Raw genomic sequence first — 9,431 nt, forward strand, 5'->3', positions numbered from 1 at the left:
TGATACACAAAAGTTTGTTAAGGTGTGTTTGGATCTTTTGGGCTGGCTTCTCTGGTGGCTCAGGTGGTAAAGCATCTGCCTACAATACAGGAGAGTTGGGTTTGATCCCTGGGTCAGTAGGATCCCTTGGAGAAGGGAATGGCTACCCACTCCAGTATTCTTGCCTGGAGAAGTCCATGGACAGAGGAGCCTGGCAGGCTATCCAGGGGGTCACAAAGAATCAGGCATAACTGAATAACTTTCACTTTGGATCTTTAGTTCATTTATTACTTATTAATGTCATGTATTATTTAGTAAACACAAGATAATACATCCATCTATAAGTGTTTAGGAAGAATTGCCTTGAACTGAACAGGAACAGTGCCTCTTTATTATTCGGTTACTGGAGGAAATTAAGAGGCTAGATTCTGCTTGAATGGCAGCAATGTCCACTGAAGCAATTTGGACAGTGGCACTCCCTGCCGCATTCTTCACAATAACTTATTTCCTTTGCTGCTTGGCTTGTGGGATCTTAGTTCCCCAACCAAGGGTTGAACCTGGGCTTTTGGCACTGAAATTACTGAGTCCTAACCACAGGAACACCAGGGAATTGCCCTTCACAATGACTTTTAAAACATCTATGTGAAGATAGGTAAAGATATTAATAGAGTTGAAAAAATGGAAAAAATTGAGGAGGACCATAGAATGGGGTGTTGAACAAGAACAAGTTTATACTCATTAATCCAAGGTTATTAAGTTCTATTGTGTAATCAAGATATGGAGATTTGTCTAGCTCTACCCTTATGAAAACTGAAATAAAGTTACATTGTTGTACTTCAAATCAATACATCTTAAACCATGGTATGGGTAAAAATCAATAGGAAGAGCTCTCTGAAATGCAGATTATGTGGGACTCCACCCTCCCAACTCAGATCCAGTCGATCTAATCTGAGGTGGGGCCAGCTTTTTATTTTGGAAAATTCTAAACCTAAGGAAGAGTTGCAAAAAAATGCAACAAATGCCAAATGTTTCACACACCAATTGTTAATAGTTCACTACATTTGTTTTCTCTCATATTTATCCGTGACTTTTTCTTAACTTCTGAAAGTCACAGACATAGTAGTGACTCTTCAGTCCTAATGCTTCAGCACGGCATCCTAAAAACAATGATACTCTTTTCATAAAAAGCACAGAAGTATCATTATATTCCCAAGTTTACTATTGATGTAATAACTGTAACAGTATTCAACACTTCTCAAATGTCCCAGTAATTTACTTTGTGACCTTAAAAACAAAAATCTAGGATTTTCTCATCAGAAATTCTATTACAAATATGTGTGTGTACATTGTATGTGTGTGTAGTGTGTGCTTGTGTGTCTTCAGTTCTGTTCAGTTCAGTCGCTCAGTCGTGTCTGACTCTTTGCGACCCCATGAATTGCAGCACACCAGGCCTCCCTGTCCATCACCAACTCCCGGAGTTCACTCAGACTCGCGTCCATCAAGCCCGTGATGCCATCCAGCCATCTCATCCTCTGTCGTCCCCTTCTCCTCCTGCCCCCAATCTCTCCCAGCATCAGAGTCTTTTCCAATGAGTCAACTCTTCGCATGAAGTCGCCAAAGTACTGGAGTTTCAGCTTTAGCATCATTCCTTCCAAAGAAATCCCAGGGCTGACCTTCAGAATGGACTGGTTGGATCTCCTTGCAGTCCAGGGGCCCTCAAGAGTCTTTTCCAACACCACAGTTCAAAAGCATCAATTCTTCAGCACTCAGCCTTCTTCACAGTCCAACTCTCACATCCATACATGACCACAGGAAAAACCATAGCCTTGACTAGACAGACCTTAGTCCACAAAGTAATGTCTCTGCTTTTGAATATACTGTCTAGGTTGGTCATAACTTTTCCTCCAAGGAGTAAGCGTCTTTTAATTTCATGGCTGCAGTCACCATCTTCAGTGATTTTGGAGTCCAAAACAATGAAGTCTGACACTGTTTCCACTGTTTCCCCATCTATTTGCCATAAAGTGATGGTACCGATGCCATGATCTTTGTTTTCTGAATGTTGAGCTTTAAGCCAACTTTTTCACTCTCCACTTTCACTTTCATCAAGAGGCTTTTTAGTTCCTCTTCACTTTCTGCCATAAGGGTGGTGTCATCTGCATATCTGAGGTTATTGATATTTCTCCCAGCAATCTTGATTCCAGCTTGTGTTTCTTCCAGCCCAGCGTTTCTCATGATGTACTCTGCATAGAAGTTCAATAAGCAGGGTGACAATATACAGCCTTGATGTACTCCTTTTCCTATTTGAAACCAGCCTGTTGTTCCATGTCCAGTTCTAACTGTTGCTTCCTGACCTGCATACAAGTTTCTCAAGAAGCAGGTCAGGTGGTCTGGTATTCCCATCTCTTTCAGAATTTTCCACAGTTTATTGTGATCCACACAGTTAAAGGCTTTGGCATAGTCAATGAAGCAGAAATAGATGTTTTTCGGGAACTCTCTTGCTTTTTCCATGATCCAGTGGATGTTGGCAATTTGATCTCTGGTTCCTCTGCCTTTTCTAAAGCCAGCTTGAACATCAGGAAGTTCACGGTTCACATATTGCTGAAACCTGGCTTGGAGAATTTTGAGCATTACTTTACTAGCGTGTGAGATGAGTGCAATTGTGTGGTAGTTTGAGCATTTTTTGGCATTGCCTTTCTTTGACCTCATAAATCTGGTTTGGCTGTTTCACTTGTCTGTCATAAAACTGACATTTTTGAAGATTCCAGACCAGTTTGTTTCTTTGTTTTAGAATGTCCCTCACTTTGAATTTTTCTGATCATTCACTTATTATAGATTCGTCTTCAATATTTTTGGCAAGAATATTACATGTAGGTGGCAAAGCATCTTCCCCAATCCTTCAGGTTAGGAGGTGTTAGAATTAGCCATTACCCCTGTGTGATTTTGATTCAGGTTAGTCTATAGTCAACACAGTTTCCCAGGTGACTCAGTAATAAAAGAATCCTCCTGCCAAGCAGGAGATGTGGTTTTGATCCCTGAATCAGGAAGATCCCCAGGAGGAAGAAATGGCAGCCTACTCCAGTATTCTTTCCGGGAAAAACCCCATGGACAGAGGAGCCTGCCAGGCTCAGTCCATGGGGTTGCAAGAGTTGGACACAGCTTAACAACTAAACAATGATAGACAACACTTTGACAGAAACCTGCCTTTAAACATTTTTGAAAATTTATGTTTTATTTGAAGAAATGAAACTTGGTCAGGGTTCTGTATTATTAGCTCAAATCTTTTATTTAAACTGCTAAAAGCATTCAGTTCAGTTCAGTTCAGTCACTCAGTCGTGTCCGACTCTGAGACCCCATGGACTGCTGCATGCCAGGCTTCCCTGTCCATCACCAACTCCCAGAGCTTACTCAAACTCATGTCCGTTGAGTCGGTGATACCATCCAACCATCTCGTCCTGTTGTCCCCTTCTCCTCCTGCCTCAGTCTTTCCTAGCATCAGGTCTTTTCAAATGAGTCAGTTCTTTGCATCAGGTGGCCAAAGTATTGGAGTTCCAGCTTCAGCATCAGTCCTTCCAATGAATATTCAGGACTGTTTTCCTTTAGGATGGACTGGTTGGATCTCCTTGCAGTCCAAGGGACTCTCAGGAGTCTTCTCCAACACCACAGTTCAAAAGCATCAATTATTTGGCACTCAGCTTTCTTTATGGCCCAACTCTCATATTCATATATGACTACTGGAAAAACCATAGCTTTGACTAGACAGACCTTTGTTGGCAAAGTAATGTCTCTGCTCTTTCATATGCTGTCTAGGTTGGTCATAGCTTTTCTTCCAAGGAGCAAGCATCTTTTAATTTCATGGCTGCCTTAACCATCTTCAGTGATTTTGGATTCCAAGAAAATAAAGTCTGTCACTGTTTCCATTGTTTCCAGTCTATTTGCCACGAAGTGATGGGACTAGATGCCCTGATCTTAGTTTTCTGAATGTTAAGTTTAAACCAACTTTTTCACTCTCCTCTTTCATTTTCTTCAAGAGGCTCTTTAGTTCTTCTTCGCTTTCTGCCATAAGGGTGGGATCATCTGCATATCTGAGGTTATTGATATTTCTCCCGGCTAAAAGCATTAACAAGAAATAAATAACTAGTATGGTATAGTGCTGGGTCCTTGCAGACACCAAGAAAATTAAAGGGGGCACAATTCTTGCTTTGGATCCAATTGAGAAAGTAAAATAGCACATACAAACAACTCAAGAGAACAATTTTCCATCAGGTGATTAAAGATTACAAAGCTTTATAATGCTTGGTAAGAAAACATACTCTTATGTTGTTGGGAGTTAAGTGTAATATTTTTGAGGCTATTTTAGCAATACGAAAAATTAGATTGCATACGTCCTTTGACCCAACAATTCCAGTTAAGAGTTTTAGGCTGGGCATGTAATAGCACAAGAACCCAAAACTCTGTCCCTCTTGCCCACCTGTCTTCCCTTCCCCATCCCCACTCCCCTCAGTGCACATCCCTTTCCTCATTATTTTGAGACAACTTAAATGCCTGCCAAATTTAGGTTGGTTAATAAGTTATATGCCACGCAAATTAGTTAGTCTCTTCTGGGAAGAGAGAATAGACATGCTTTCCCTATTTCTCCCACTTAGTACAACTCAAACCCCTGCATGTTATGTATACAGCAAACCCAAGAACACTGAGAGGTACAGGCACTAGGAACTTGGAGATAGACTTGGCGGTTAAGTTCCCTGGGTTTTCCTCTTGCGTCATATATCCCCAATTGGAAATGAAGAAGTCAGCAACCCAGATAAGCTAACAGGCAACAGATCAAAAACAAGATCCAGCAAAAGTCTGCTCCTTCCAGCCAGAAGCTGAAGAAAAGGGGCATCCTGGGAAGACAGAAAAGCTTCAGACAATAATCTATTCCAGCCAAACACCAGAGAAGAAACTAAACTGTGGTCCTACTCACAACCACACCAGCAAAGGCCAAGAGGGAAGCCTATGATTCCACCCCCACAAGACTCATGGGGTACCTTGGTATTCCCACCACCACCACTGTGGTGTCACAGAGATCTCAGGGAAGCCTACACTTCCATACCCAGCAGGCAGTAACCAAGGCACTGTTTTCTCCTCACCGGGGTGGTGGCAATTCGGAACATCAGGATGCTCGCCATCTCACAGTGGCGACAAGGCCACTTGTCACTGTGCTGGTGGAGAGCACCTGGGAGCTGGAATTCCCAGCCCCGCCCAACAGTAACAAGGGACAGCTGAGGGAGGCTGTAGTGGACTTTCACCTCCTCCTGGCAATAGAGAGGCGGTGCCAGAGCAGTGTCAGAGAAAGCCAGCTAAAACAAAAGATCCAATAACCATGTGAAAAAACGCTCATTATCGCTGATCGCTAGAGAAACGCAATCAAAGCACAAGGAGATGGCACTTCACAGCCATTAGAATAGCCATGATAAAAAAAAAAAAGGCAACAGCACAGAAAAGAACAAGAGCAGGCAAGGGTTGGGAGAAACTGAAACCCTTGTACATTGCCGCTTATGGCGACTCTTCAAAAAGTAAACTCAGTGAGAATTCCCTGGCAGTCCTAAAATCAAGTTGTCAGCAGAGCTGTCTCTGGTCCTTCTGAAGGTCTTAGGGAAAAGTCTGTTTTTCCCTTTTCCACCTTCTAAAGGCTGCCCGTACTCCTTGGCTCCTGGCCACACCCCTCTGCTTCCATTATTGCCACATCTGTTCTCTGACCTTCTCCCTTTCTTCATATAAGGACCTGTGGTTCCAGTGGGTCCACCTGGATAATCCAGAACAATCCCCCCACCTTGGAACTTTAACTTAATCACACCTGAACAGTCCCTTTTGCCATGTGAGATAACATAGTCATAGGTTTGGGGCATTAGGATGTAGACATATTTGGGGGACATTATTCTGCCTGCCACAGTGACCAATCAGCTTTGTTGAATAGTGTATAAAGTAAGAACCAAGAGGAGACAGTAACGACATTATTAGAATAAAGTTGAAAATTTCTAAGAAGTTGTGCATTTTAGTACAAAAATGGCAAAATTATTATTATTATTATTTGCTTCTTTTATTCTTAGGTTAAACAAACCAATGACCAATGATGGAAAGTGTTTGTTTGTTTTTCACTGCTGGCAGTAATTCCTTACACACATAGTAAGCACTTAAGTATTTTTAAATGAATGAGTGAATAACTATAAGAATAAATAGAACTACAAAGATCAAGGAATATTATCTATTTCCTATAGTGATTTGTAATGTTGATATGCTGTTTAAACTACTCTTTAAAATTTCTTTTAAAGATTAAAACTACTCCTGCTATTCATATTCAAAAAGGATATATCCTGATGTTTGTCCCCTTTAGCTTATATAACCATTTCTGTCCTTTGGATTTGTAGGCCTGCATTTATTTACTAAAATGATGATGATTTACATAAAGGTGCTTTTTTAAAAAATATTTATTTTTATTTATTTGCACCAGGTCTTAGTTGCTACACAGCTGCAGTACGTAGGATCTTTAGTTGCATCTGTGGGATCTAGTTCCCTGACCAGGGATCTAACCCAGGCCCCATGCATTAAAAGCATGGAGTCTTGGCCACTGGACAACCAGGTAAGTCATTACATAAGAGTGCTTTTAATAAGAAGCTGTTTTAAACTATCTGGACTGTAAAACAAATTGAGTTCTACTTGCAATTTTTTATCTTACTTTTTGGTTGCACAAGCAATAATTTAAAAACAATAAAGGGCATTTTAAAAATAAAATTTCTCCTAACCCTACTACATTAAGGAACAAAGCTCAGCATTTTCCTCCTGTTCACTGCTCCATCCAATACCACCACTGCCTTGGCATTGTTACTTCTGCTGATGTTGTTTGTGAATTTTGTATGGTGAATTTGCCCACATTTAAAAGTGAGCCTAGAGCATGGGCTGGATAGTGGTGGTCCTTAGGTCCAATCTGTGCATAAGCTGGGTTGCAGTAGACGTAGAAGTGAAGTGGCAGTTTAAGGACTTCATTTCCTTGAAATAAATCCAGCCATTTTTCAACTATTCAGGCTTCATAATTTTTACCATACTTGAGTACCATCTGAATGATTTACCTATTTTTTAATAAGTCAATTTATATTTACTTTTCTTGAGTTAAATCACAGGTTTAATTAGTTGTATTTTCTTTCTTTTTTTTCTTTTTTTGTGTGGGAAATGTCTTATTTTTTTTTTAATTTTTATTTTTACTTTATTTTACTTTAGAATACTGTATTGGTTTTGCCATACATTGACATGAATCCACCACGGGTGTACATGCATTCCCGAACATAAAAATACGGAACGCTTCACGAATTTGCGTGTCATCCTTGTGCAGGGGCCATGCTAATCTTCTCTGTATCATTCCAATTTTAGTATATGTGCTGCCGAAGCGAGCACTGTATTTTCTAATACTGATTAAAATAATTACCTGTAGGGACTTGCCTGGTGATCCAGTGGTTAAGAGTCTGTATTCCCAATGCAGGGGGTCCCCAGGTTCAATCCCTGGTCAGGGAACTAGATCCCACATGCCGCAGCTAAGACCTGATGCGGCCAAATGAAAGAATATTAAATAAAATAATTACCTAAAAAATCAAAATAAATACTGTGAATCAATATAGTTCATCTGAACTTTTGTGTTTGGGATGCACTGTTTCAGATGGATTGTAGACCTATGAAACTTGTAGTCATTAGCAAGACCCTGGCAGAGGGAAATTAGATCTTGGTTTCCAGTTTTGAATTCTGAATGAAAGGCCAGCTAAAATCAGTGACTGGCCAGATGAATATTAATCACCAGTTGTTTCTGATGAAAGCTTTTTTTATTATATTAATAAGACTTAAAAAAAGGGGGACGACTCTGCCATCATCCTGACTCCCATTGAGAGGCTGAGGGGATGCATAACTAGCTGGTGTTCCCTGACCTAGTTACACTAGCTGTTTGGGAAGGCCTTTGAGTCTGAAAAGAGAAGGTGGTCAAGGCATCATGCCCTTTGCTTGCTAGAAGCTTCTATTTTTCTTTTCCTTCAAAATCCTTTTGAAAAGTAACTTTAAATTTTTATACTTACAGTTGATCCAAAGAGAAGAAATTATATAAGACAGCTTATTCGGTGTCATTGAATAAGATTTGGAAGAGGGGGTGCAGTCAAGAAACCTATTATGTTAAATACTTGAAATTTTCAAAGTATCAGGCTGACCATCATCCTCTTCATTAAGAAGGCAAGAACTAGAAATATGTACAATCTGGTGATATCATGAATAAGCAGACCAGAGCATCGGAGGGAAAGTCTTACTTCATTGTAATTTATAAGGCTGTGTCTCTTGTTACATTCAATAAGAAATACCAAAAATTGTCCTGATGTCCACTGCTACTTAACTGTTTTTCCTGAGCTGATCATTCATGTTTAAACACCCTTCTATTGCAAAGCAAACACTTTGCAGTGTTTCCTTAATCTACAGAATATGTTTGCAGTAGAAAGTAGAATTTGTTCACTTAAATAGTCGTTGCACTTTAATAGCCTTAATTTAATATGACCTATCTTTCTCTATAACCTGATGTCTTTTCAGTTCAGTTGATTAAAAAACCCAGGTCCTGTGTTTAGCTTCTTGCTCACTGTACAAGTTCGAAAAAAAAAAAAAAAGATGATTCTAATAGATTTAACTCTAAATACACCTCAGAACTGCTCTGGGGACTTCCCTGGTGGTCCAGTGGTTAATAATCCATCTGCAAATGCAGGGAACATGAGTTAATCCCTGGTCTGGGAATATCCCACATGCTGCGGAGCAACTCAGCCGATGGGCCCCAACTACTGAAACCGGCTTGCCTAGAGCCCGTGCTCCACTGCAAGAGAAGCCACGGCAATGAGAAGCCAGTGCACCATGACTAGCAAGTAAACCCCACTCACCAAAACTAAAGAAAAGCCCTCACACAGCTAGGAAGATCCAGTGCAGCCCAAATAAAGAAATTAAAAACAACAAACAAAAAACTGCTTGGCCTGAACTCCCTGTCCAGCCCAAGAAGGGGAAAAGCAGAAACTCTGGGGCCTTCAGTGGAATGCTTCCTGTTTTTCTTGCTCTGATTCAGGATTAGCTGTTCAACCTGTTATACTCACAGAAAGGAGAATCTATCAAATGAACTAAAAAATGAGATGCTGAGGTTAAAAAGTAGAGTCAGGGAGTGCATTCTTACATAAATTTAGCTTAATCTGCCCAAAGGTATTTGATAAAATAGAAGGATACTTGTAGACTGTAGGAATCACTGAGGGGATAGACTCTCAACAAAGTACAGATTGAGGAGTCCTTCAGTCGCTCAGTCACATCCAACTCTTTGCAACCCCATGGACCGCAGCACAACAGGCTTCTGTCCTTCACCATCTCCCGGATCTTGCTCAAACTCATGTCCATTGAGTCAGTGATGCCAATCAGTC

The sequence above is a fragment of the Capra hircus genome, chromosome 1, assembly GCF_001704415.2.
Source record: "Capra hircus breed San Clemente chromosome 1, ASM170441v1, whole genome shotgun sequence".
NCBI classification, from domain to species: Eukaryota; Metazoa; Chordata; class Mammalia; order Artiodactyla; family Bovidae; genus Capra; species Capra hircus.